The 11,727-nt window shown below is 35.4% G+C and overlaps 1 long non-coding RNA gene across 1 annotated transcript; it reads left to right on the top strand.

Annotated features, from left to right (window-relative positions):
- The first annotated feature begins 1,836 nt into the window (after positions 1–1,836).
- Positions 1,837–11,172, top strand: LOC118761637. The gene is made up of 2 exons (XR_004997528.1): positions 1,837–2,059; positions 11,003–11,172. It is a non-coding gene; the product is annotated as an uncharacterized LOC118761637 (long non-coding RNA).
- Positions 11,173–11,727: the final 555 nt, after the last annotated feature.

Here is an 11,727-nt window from a genome sequence, read left to right as displayed (position 1 = left end):
GAAGAACAGGTGTGTTTTTGCAATAAAAAGTATATGTTTACATTTATATTTGAATATTCAGGGAGGAAGCAAAGAAAAGTCAGATATTCATAGAAAGTTTTAGGGTTTTGCAAGTCTACAAAAAGAAAAAAAAGAAAAGCGTGATGTTTTTAGAGAGAAGAAAAAAAAAAGAAAAGAAAAAAAGGGTGCTTACAGAGGCAGTTGTGGGTATTAAAGTTTTTAAAGCCGATCGGATGTATGTTTGAAAGCTGTAGATACGTAAATTTGTAAATTTTCTTAACCCACTTTGAAGAGAATTTCAAATACTCACGAGGTATTGTAGATGTTCCAGTCTTTGAGAGTTATTTTTCCCCGTTGCTAAACTGGCCCATATTAGTGTTTCTATGGCTTTCGGCCACCGAACTGTCAGAGAAGTGAGGAACACGTCCAGCCGCTGTCAAGGCTGGTGCTTATTATTATTATTATTATTATATTATTATTATTATTATTATTATTATATTATTATATTATTATTATTATTATTATTATATTATTGAGGGGCTGGAATTATAAAATTAATGTTGTAACTCCCAGAAAATGGACTTTTATTTAGCAGACTGGTATTATGAGAAGATATAATTTGTGAAAGATTTTTTGTGTTGGAGAAGGCAACTCTAACTATAAGAGAATTAATAATTTTTTGGAAAGTTCCTAGCAACCACATCACGGAATTGTAAAGGAAGATTAGATTTAATTTGTTTTCCATACGAAATAACAAACCAGACAGTTTTCCTAGTAACATTCAAATTGTAAGCGGTATTATCTTTAAAGAACAGTGAAATACCTCTAGAGTGGAAAAATGGCCTTAAATAACGCTTGCCTCCCTTACCCCGTACAGGAATTTTATTGTTTTGTGTTGTTTACAATATTAGAATTAAAATCACACTTATTATTACAACTAGATTTCTTGTCTTGAACAGTAGATGAAGGACGAAATTGAGCAGAATCAATGTATGTAACTTTTTCTTTATATCCTGCTTTAACTAAAGCAGAGTTATAAAAATTCTGCCTTGTCGTTAAAAATGTCAACATTGGCGAATAGTTTAGACAATCTAACTGAAATGTTTTTAACTAAATTCTTATTAATTGCCCTAGCGAGATTACTGGAAGGACTAATATAATTGATATTTGTGGAAGGTTTGGTGTATGGGAAGTACGAGTTATTTTGTAAATTAAGAGTAATATCTAAGAAGTTAGCCTTAGTTAACTCATCGTCAAAAACAATGTGAAAGCTCATTCTACGAAAAAAACCTAACTAATCTATTCTTAACCTTCTATTTCAGTTAGATTGTCTAAACTAACAGTATCATAATTTCTGATGTATTAACTTTAGGTTGGCTGAGTTTGATGTCAGGGAACATTCTCGGCTACTTCTTGTAGGTGAAGCCTTCTTTATGAACCTTCTTCAATTCTTTTCTGAATTCTTGAAACAGTTGATGGAGTTACAGACCAATCAGCTGCTGTCTTACTCACACATTTCTCCATTCTTTTACCAAATTTCAATCTGTGCTCGTTTCTCATGCTTCTTCTTTGTCATTTTTATTTGGCATCTGAAGATGAATTTGGACATGACTGTCAAGAGAAATGATTACACAGACAAGATTGTTTGAGTTTTCTAGTGTTAAAAATAACATTTTGGAAAATCCAATTTACTAAAAGTAATAAGCCTATTGAAATGTGCAGGGGTGACTAAAGCTTCTCGGGTTACTGTGCATGCATGTATAAAACTGAGTTATCCGCATGAATGATGTTAATGCATTATTTACAGATATAGATTTACAATTTTACACATATATTTATATATTTCACATGCACAGGAAATAGTTTACCCCTATTCAGGCATAGTTCTGACAATACAGTCTGTCTACCACCACTTGGGTTCTGTTTTGATCAGGAAAGCACAGAGGAAGGTTGTTTTGTTGGTTGAGAAGTATTATTGATGCTTTTCAGGAATTGGCTTACTTTTTGTTTCCCAGTATTTGTTGTACGTATATCATTGAAATCGAGAGACTCGCAAAAGGTAAGAGAATTATTATTTTCTTGGTTTAGCAACATGTCAGTGTTGCGGGAGTAGATCTATGATACAAGACATTCTAACCTTGACCACCACCCTCTCTATTCACATGCATTGTCCACCAATGTATCTCCTTTCTAAGAATTGAAGGAAGGATTTGAGAGATATTTGGCTGTTGTTTTTAGCATTTTGTTTTCTTTGAATGAGTTTAATGTGAGACGAGGTGTCAGTCTGAGGATAAAGCATGAATCAATCTGGTTTTCTTTTTCTCTCTGGGGTTGGAATCCCTATAAATGCTGTTGCCTTTCCTTTTCTGTTTGTTATTGTTATTTTTGTGGTTTAACACCTTTTCATCCAGAAGAAGTCTATGTCTTCTCGTGAAGAAGTTTCTGTGATGTTCACTACTCCTCCTCTCAATATCTCTGTATACTGCTGCCTGGTTCTGGTTAATTTTTTCTTTTTCGTTTACTGTTTTTCTCTTGGTTATTCTCTTCTGATTTCGAGGTTTCTCACTGACATCTTTTAGCTCCTGTTTGAGAGTGGTCAGTTCGTAATTGAATGTCCTCTTTTTGCTATTTCAAAACATCACTTCTATCTCCTTCTTCTCTTCTTCTTGGTGAACTTTTAATACCGTGTCTGGCAGTCTTTTGCTTACTTTGATATAGAATTCTCTCTCTTCGAGAGAGTGCTTCGAAATCAAAGTTATTTCTTCTTGAAAATTTTTAGTCGGGGCACCGCTATATAGCCCTGACTACTATTGCTACTTTCGCAGTAAAATGATTTAGTTGTGGATGCAGATCGTCCATGTATGGTTCCAATCTGACCAAACATCCAACAAAAGGGTTTTGTTTAGCTCTTCTATAACAATTAATAAATCTGTCCTCAATTCATAAATCCAAGAAAAAAAATTAGTTTTGTGGTTACGGTTTCTTCTCTAACTAAAGCTAGAAAGAATCTGTTTATCTGTTGAGCTGTTGTTTTTGTTCTGTTCCTTGGTTGTGTTGTTGTTGATGTTGTGTCCAGCCATGTTGTTTGTAGTAAATCTCTGCATGCTAAATTCAAGTTTCAGTCGAAAATCAATACGATCTTTAATAAAAGGCTCCTTCAGTTAATACTTCTAAAGATTAACCAGTTATTTGATAAGGCTGGTAGTTTTAGCTTCAGAGTTGGAGATAGTAATCATCATATTTTCGATGAATAGTCTGCCACATCAAATACGCGACGTGTCGCTTGGAGTTCGTAAGTATGTATGTATGTATGTATGTATGTATGTATGTATGTATGTATGTATGTATGTATGTATGTATGTATGTATGTATGTATGTATGTATGTATGTATGTAGGTATGTATGTATGCAGGAATGCATGCATGCATGTATGTATGTATGTATGTATGTACGTATGTATGTATGTATGCATGCATACATTCATGTATGTATGTATGTATGTATGTATACATGCATGCATGCATGCATGTATGTATGTATGTATGTATGTATGTATGTATGTATGTATGTATGTATGTATGTATGTATGTATGTATATGCAGATTTGTATGTTTTATGTACGTTTTCTCAAGCACATAGTTACATATCTAGAAATGCTCATATATATTTAATGATAAACTTCTGGAAAGTTTCTCAGACTTTTACAGTTCTAGTGATGGGTCGTATCTGTAGTCTTCAAATTAGCTTTCTCCTCTCTGGTTTTGAGAAGTCTAATTTCTCTAGATTGGTATTTAGGCATTGTGTAACACGTCCCAGAGTCCCAATAATTACAGGTATAAACCTGAACTTGTAATCTGAATAGAGAAACTGCTGATTTCTCAATAGTTCAGCATAGATACACTCTTTTTCATTGATCTTCAGCTTTATGTTCACATCTGCTGGGCAGCTAATTGCCACAACTGTACACAGTTTCTCTTCTCTATCTCAAATCATTCTCTCAGGTCTGTTGGGATTACAGTTTTTTGTGGTCTACACTGGGACATTCCATCAGTATTCTTTTTTGTTACGTGTGGCTATGACTTCTACCATACTGTGGATTCTTATTCATTCTTCTCGGGATTATGCTTACCACGGATTTCCTTATAGAGTGTCCTAGCTACAACGTCATGTGACATTTAAGGTGATGGTATTTTCGGACAACTGCTTAAGGTGTGGGGGATATCTTCAGTGTGAACTCCACAAATTCTGCATCGGTTGTCACATTTGAATGCTTTACCTACATCTCCATCCCTTTTGTTCATCAGATACTTGGTTGATATTTCCTATTCCTGGATTGCAAACGCATACCCTTCAAAGTGGGAGGTAGTAATCCCGCTGGTGGTCCATAATAAACAGCTTTGATGATCGATGTTACTATCATCACGGAGCTTTCTACTATCATATCCATGCATGGTCGTCTGCTTACATAGGCTCATCCTTTCATCTGATGATAAGTTGCAGTAGAGTCGTGCGGCTTATTTGAGCATGTATTCTAGTTTATCAGACAGAGTGTTGCTCAAGGAGCTGCCTTCCAAGACTTATGATGTTATTAGCTTCATGTATGCAAACTTGGTCAAGGGATGCTCGTCGACAATTGGTGTGTAAAATATGTTCCCGAAGGGATATGATGCGACATTGAAAGGCATTTGGGATAGATGTTAAGCCTCTGCCACCTTGTTTTCGTTTTAGGTAGGGGAGGTCTACGTTGGGACTAGTACTGGCACTGCAAACACATTGTGGGACACTGGTTCATTGAATGTAGAAAGTTCTGAGGTCCAAAGTTTCTTTATTTGGCTGTAATATTCTTTAGTGACAGGTGTTTCGTTACAGGTGCCAATGGTAGATATATTTTCATGCTTTGATGATCGATGTTACAGATCAATGTGGTAACAAAATTCTGAAACACAGCACAATGCCCAAAATCTTTAACGAAATCTTATGGGTTTCCCTTTTATAAATTGTTTGAGTGAATTATGCCCCCATAGTAGTTGACCATCATTACATCGACTGACAGACTCTTTTCAAAAATTTCGGATCTCTTGAAGGAATTCTGAACCATATTAAAGAGGGAACGAACTGCATAACATTTATCATGTTTATTCTCCTCCCAATTTTCGTTATATTGAAGTGAATGGTGCTATAAAGATGCTGGAGTGGATTTCTTGTAATAGCAGTTTTGATTAATGGCACACCCAGATCTTCGTCAGTTGGCCAGTGGTTTCTTGTGAGAGGTAACCTAAGATAACTAGAATATATTAGAACTCCAAGAACTGTTTCCATTCATCTACAGAAAAGGTTTCGAATATATCCTTCCTGACCGCAGAATTTGTTTCTTTGTGGGTTTTCTTGTTCCTTGCTCTGCCCTCTTCTTCTCTTCGGCAGTATGAGTTTCATCTTTTGCTGTGTTAAACTGTCCGAATGCTTCAATCACCTCTTCTCTCTTCACGAATGTTTTATTGTTTATGAAATAGGCAATATGCTTAAATAAGTGATGATTAGTTGGAGAGATATCAGAGAATGCTGCAAAATCTCATAATTCCGGATTTGCAACATTTGGACCGTAGCTTGTGGAGAGTGAGCACGTGCAATGTCGTGGAGCAAAATTGGGCCATCTCTCTTCACTAGTCTGGGTTGCTTCTTTTTCAAATTCTCACGCATACAATCAATTTCCTAGCAATACGATGTTGTTGTTACCGTTTTCCCTTGTTGCAAATATGAATAATGAATAACTCCCTTCGCGGACGACCATACAATGACAACCAACTTTTTAGGGTGCAATGGTGCGTTTAGGTGACTCTCCTGCATTTAATCACTGTCCTGTATATGTATGTATGTATGTATATATATATATATATATATATATATATATATATATATTATATTATATTAAATTAGAGATAAAACCACTATTAGGCAAATCAAATAGTGAAAAACATAAGGCAATACATAAAATTAATTTAAAAATATAAAAGTTAAAACTTAAAAAATAAAAAAATTATACATACAGTCATCTCACAACTTTAGTCACACCCAGAAAAGTTTATATATATATATGTATATTTAAATGGGTTATTCCCCTGACTGATTCCATTATGTTCTTTACAAATGCATTTACAATTTTATATTTATATATTCTACAAGTATTGCAAATCACACACTCATGTTCAAGCTTAGTTATGATAGTACAGCCTGTCTACACCTATTGTCTAGGTTCTGCCTTAATCAGGAAAACGCGGAGGAAATTCATTTCGATGTTTGAGAAATATTACTGAGATTTTTAAGAAATTGGCAAACATTTTGTTTTCCAGTATTTGTTCTACGTATACCATTCAAAGTGACAGACTCAGAAAGACGATTATTATTATTTTTGTGGTTTAACATATTTTCCTCCAGAAGAGGTCTCTGTCTTCTCGTGAAGAAGTTTCTGTAATGTTCACTGCACCTCTTCTCATGTCACTGTATACTGCTGCCTGGTTTCGCTTAACTCTTTTGTTTACTGTTTTTCTCTTGGTTATTCTCTTCTGACTTCCGGATTTGTCACTGACAACTTTTTGCTCCGGTTTCAGAGACATTAGTTCGAAAGTGAGTGTCCTGCGTTTATCTGTTGAGCTGTTGCTTTTCTTCTGTTCCTTGGTTGTGTTGTTGTTGATGTTGAGTCCAGCCATGTTGTTTCTAGTAAATCTCTGCATGCTAAATTCAAGTTTCAGTCGAAAATCAATACAATCTTTAATAAAAGGCTCCTTCAGTTAATTCTTCTGGAGATTAACCAGTTATTTAACAGGGCTTCAAAGATGGAGATAGTATTCATCGTATCTTCCATAAATAGTCTTCCATACTAAATACGCGACGTGTCACTTCGAGCCAGCCTGTCCGTATGTATGTATGTATGTATGTATGTATGTATGTATGTATGTATGTATGTATGTATGTATGTATTATGTATGTATGTATGTATGTATGTATGTATGTATGTACGTATGTGTGTATGCATGCATGCATGCATGTAAGTATGTATGTATGTATATATGTATGTATGTATGTATGTATGTATGGTTGATATTTCCTGATCCGGCATTGCAAATGCATACCCTTCAAAGTGGGAGGTAGCAATCCAGCTATTGGTCCATGATAAACTGCTTTGATGATCGATGTTTATATTGTTTAGTGAAAGGTGTTTTGTTACAGTTGCCAATGTAAGATATATTTTCATCCACCCCTAGATACCAGATACAGGGAAAACAGTTAAATTATTGACGGAGATGCTACTAGTTTGGTTTAAAGTATTCCCCCTTTTCACAACCATATGACAACATTTATACTGACCAAACTCCAACCCTACATCCTTTGAGGATGTTGTAACTAGCTCAAGGCTCTTTTTCATCTCATGCATATTCTTTGCATAAAGTTTTAAGTCAGTCACAAAGAAACACTGTGTAATTTTGGTATTTCTGTTTCCTTGTGAACCAGGGAGATATCCTACAGACTTCCTTAACATGAATGAAGAAGGGTTTACACAAAGTATAAACATCATCATAGAGTGGCTGTTCCCTTAGAATATACATTTGCGATATCAGTGATCATACAGTAATTCTCTGTGATTAATTTTAGTATAGTGGACTACGATGAAGTCAGCTCTTCTATGGTTTTGACTATTCTCACTGGAACTTTAGCAAGTTGAGGGGTTTCTGGCATCAATGAGTAGGGAACACAGTGAAAGGTTTTCTTGTAATGTAGCCACAATGAAACTCACTTCCTCCTATGCTCTCGCACCTCTGACACCTCAGTTTTCTTTATTAACAATTGCTCGGTACATGTATGTATGTTACATATATATATATTTCTCTCTCTTCTGTTTTTGATAATTTAACCCATTAAATTCCAGAGTAATGAAATGTTTGAATATTACTTTTAAATTTTCAAAGATTATTGAAAAAAAAGGGTAAAATGAAAGAAAATCAATTATAAAAACTGCTTTACTTCAAGTAGAAATGGAAATAGACGGGTTTCCCATAAAGAGGACCCTGGCTCAATGTGATATATTCATAAAGTCAAAATCCCTCATATGTTATATGTTAATATATTCTATTGGTATTAAAGTTTGTATGTAAAATGGCTAAAGTTTTTGAAAGAATACAGCGAAATAATAGACTGAAATACAAAAACTGCAAAAATATAAAAGATTGAAAGAAATCAATTTATAAGACTATGCCTTAAGGAAATGGGCCAAAACAGTCTAGACTCAGGGTGACGTTGCTCTTTTCACAATAATTTAGTGGTTTCCTGTTGTACGACTTATTTTGACAACGTCGTTGCTGATCTCGTTTAGCTATTATATGGCCTTTCAAATCAAATTGAACGTCAGCAATTGGTGTGGATGGTGTGATCGTCTTTGTTTATTGTTCAGATTGCTTAGCAGTGGAGAGCTTTAGATATGAAACGCATAGATATCTCCTGAAATCGAGTAAATATTTATGTTTCCTCCTTTCCCTCGTTGATCAGTTTGTAAATAGTCCATGCATTGACAACAGTCCTATCAATAACTCTAGCCAACAATGGTCTGCACCACTTTATGCGTCTAATTGAGGTTGCACATTTTGACACCAACCAGTCGGGCTTGTCAACTCCACCCATGCAATTGTTATATGAGCCGCAAACATGGGGTCGGGTCACATTGCCCTTGCTTTTACTTCCTTTACTCTAGCGTTGTACATTGCAAATGGGTTCGACTGAATCAGGATTAGTCCCAATTCTCAAATATTTAGTGTCAAGCCAACTAACTACAAAGATTTCATTATTGATTTCAAATCTATAATCATATCAACATCTTGGCTCCTTTCTCATCAATGCTCTTTCCTTTAGAGGACATCTCTTGAGACAATTATCTCTCGTAGCAGTTGTTTCAAATCCCATTTGCCCGAGGTGCACTAACAGATCATACTTTGTGAATATATTATCAAAATATACGGATTGTGACCAAGGATCATCTACCACTCCAAGAAACTCTCCTTCCAAGTGGAAGATCGTCTTCGGGTCCTTTTTTAATTCTCTTGCCACAATACAGATCAAAGTTGTAACAAAAATTGTGAAACACCGCACAATGCCCAAAATTTGTAACGAAATCTTATGGGTTTCCCTTTTATAAATTGTTTGAGTGAATTATGCCCCCATAGTAGTTGACCACCATTACATCGACTGACAGACTCTTTTCAAAAATTTCGAATCTCTTGAAGGAATTCTGAACCATATTAAAGAGAAAACGAACTGCATAACATTTATCATCTTTATTCTCCTCACAATTTTCGTTATTCTGAAGTGAATGGTGCTTTAAAGATGCTGGAGTGGATTTCTTGTAATAGCAGTTTTGATTAATGGCACACCCAGATCTTCGTCACTTGACCAGTGGTTTCTTGTGAGGGGTAACCTAAGATAACTAGAATATATTAGAACTCCAAGAACTGTTTCCATTCATCTACAGAAAAGGTTTCGGTTTTAATCCTTCCGGGCCGCAGAATATCGAGCGTTTTCTTTCGCTGTGTAGTCATATATTTCTGGTGTTTGCATTTCCTCAAACATTTCAACAGGGCTGCGTTATTGCACAGCATCTTGCATTTTTCTAAAACATTCTAACTAATTCTTAATTCTTGGCTGAGCTTTTTGTGTATTCAAGTATCTCTTTCGATGTAATCGAGGTGCTCCTCCCGCAAATATTTCAGGCCTAATGTAGAAAGGATTATTATTGGAATGAATGCAAATTCATAATCTGGATATAGAAGCTGGAAGTTACAATGCATTTGTCCATAATTACCTTCTTTGTTTTTGATTTTCAAAGAGATATTCCCATCAGCAGGGCAACCGACCTGTACGACGGTACATTCTTTTTCTTGCCTGCCCCAGACAACAATATCTGACTTGTTACGCTTACCTTAGCATGAATGCACACCTGTTTCTGTCACACCAACCTCTCTTCATCTGGCACAACATCACTTCTTCCAATGCTCCCTCCCCGTCTGAAAGAATATTTGTCTTGCAAATTACTTGGTGACCCTGCAAATGTTGGTGCCAGGTAAAGAGCCACCAATCCACACTGTGAAGTGGTTGGTATTTTCGAAGGGCATCCAGCTGTAAAAATCTTGCCAAACCTGACACTCTTCCGGCTTGTTGGTTAGGAAGGGCATCCAGCCCTAAAAACCATGCTAAAACATACACTGAAGCCTTGTGCAGGCTTTTGCCTAGCCAGCTCCTGTCAAATCGTCCAAACCATGCCAGCATGAAAAGCAGACGTGAAATGATGAGGATGATGAGGATTATGATGAAGATGACAAGGACGATGATGACAGCGACTACGATGATGATGATGACGATGATTCATCTATATTTTCAGCTGCCCCTTAGAACGCCAATGGCTTCAATGTCTCTTTTATTGATTAGGTATTTAGTAGCAATCTCCCGTTCTTGGACTGTAAATGCATATCTTTCGAAGCCTAGTGTGATGTATCGGTCATGAGTCCAAAAGGGGTTTCGTTTCATCTCTGTGTTACTATCATCTTCAGGTCTACTAGAAACGTACTCATACATGGTCATTTCTTAGCGTTCCATTTTGAATCTATTTGAAATGAAATTCATACTCATTTCATATATCTTTACCATCTACATTAAAACCTCCGTATTTTCAGTTCAAATATAACTTGATTCAGTTATGATGCTAATTTTAATACCTTGAACTAGGTAGCATCGAATGCAATAGAAAATCTCCTGCAACCGTTGAATAGAAAATATTGACCTTGAAACGGGGATATGTTTAACCATAAAAGAGGTACTCGGCAACAGAAAAATGCATTGATTTCTCAGATACATTGACCACAACACTTATGATTATTTCGTAACATTGCAAATGTCTATGAAATAAAGAAACGGAGTTGAATCTTCATTACTTAATATGCTCTATTTTTTCATATTTTTACAGATAACCAAATATGGCTGCCGTGCAGACGACAACAACAGCAACCAGTTCTCTTATTCTTTCAATCATTCTTATTATCACACTGATATCACTAAACATCGATGCGAAGGAACTCGGCAATGATTGTGAAGTTAAAATCCCTCCCAATATCGGTGAGATTTTATCTCGTTTAGTGAAATTAGAAAAAGAGGTTTTCAATTTTGAAGTCCATTTATCAAACAAGACACTTGATGAACTTCTTAATCCTGTGGCATTGGATTATTTTGCAAATGCGAGGAGTTTTACGTGGATTCCAGATAAATCAGGCGCTTTAACTCTATATAGAACTTTCTCCTATGATTTTTCAATGCACACTTTTAATATGTTGGACGTCTACGTTGCTAAACAAAGGATTGATATCAATATCACTTGTGGAAAACAAAATATTCAGAGACACGATTTAATATATTTGATTTTCAAGGAATTGAAAAGAATTTTATTTATCGATAAATTGCAAATGGGAGAATCTGGATACATGTGTTTTTATATAAATTTGTCTCAAGACATGAAGAAGAACAGCCCTCTCTCATTTGAAACTTACAGAAGAATTGGCATAAATAGAGAAATTATAAAGAACTATTGCTGTAAACTCTATAAAAATGAAAGTAATCTTTATCGCCCCAAATCCATTTGTTCAGGAAAAATCATTCAAAATGATAACTTTTAAAATTATTTAGATATTTTCGGAG

The sequence above is a fragment of the Octopus sinensis genome, unplaced genomic scaffold (genome assembly GCF_006345805.1).
Source record: "Octopus sinensis unplaced genomic scaffold, ASM634580v1 Contig15900, whole genome shotgun sequence".
Taxonomy (NCBI): Eukaryota; Metazoa; Mollusca; class Cephalopoda; order Octopoda; family Octopodidae; genus Octopus; species Octopus sinensis.
This window is presented reverse-complemented; position numbering and strand designations above follow the sequence as displayed.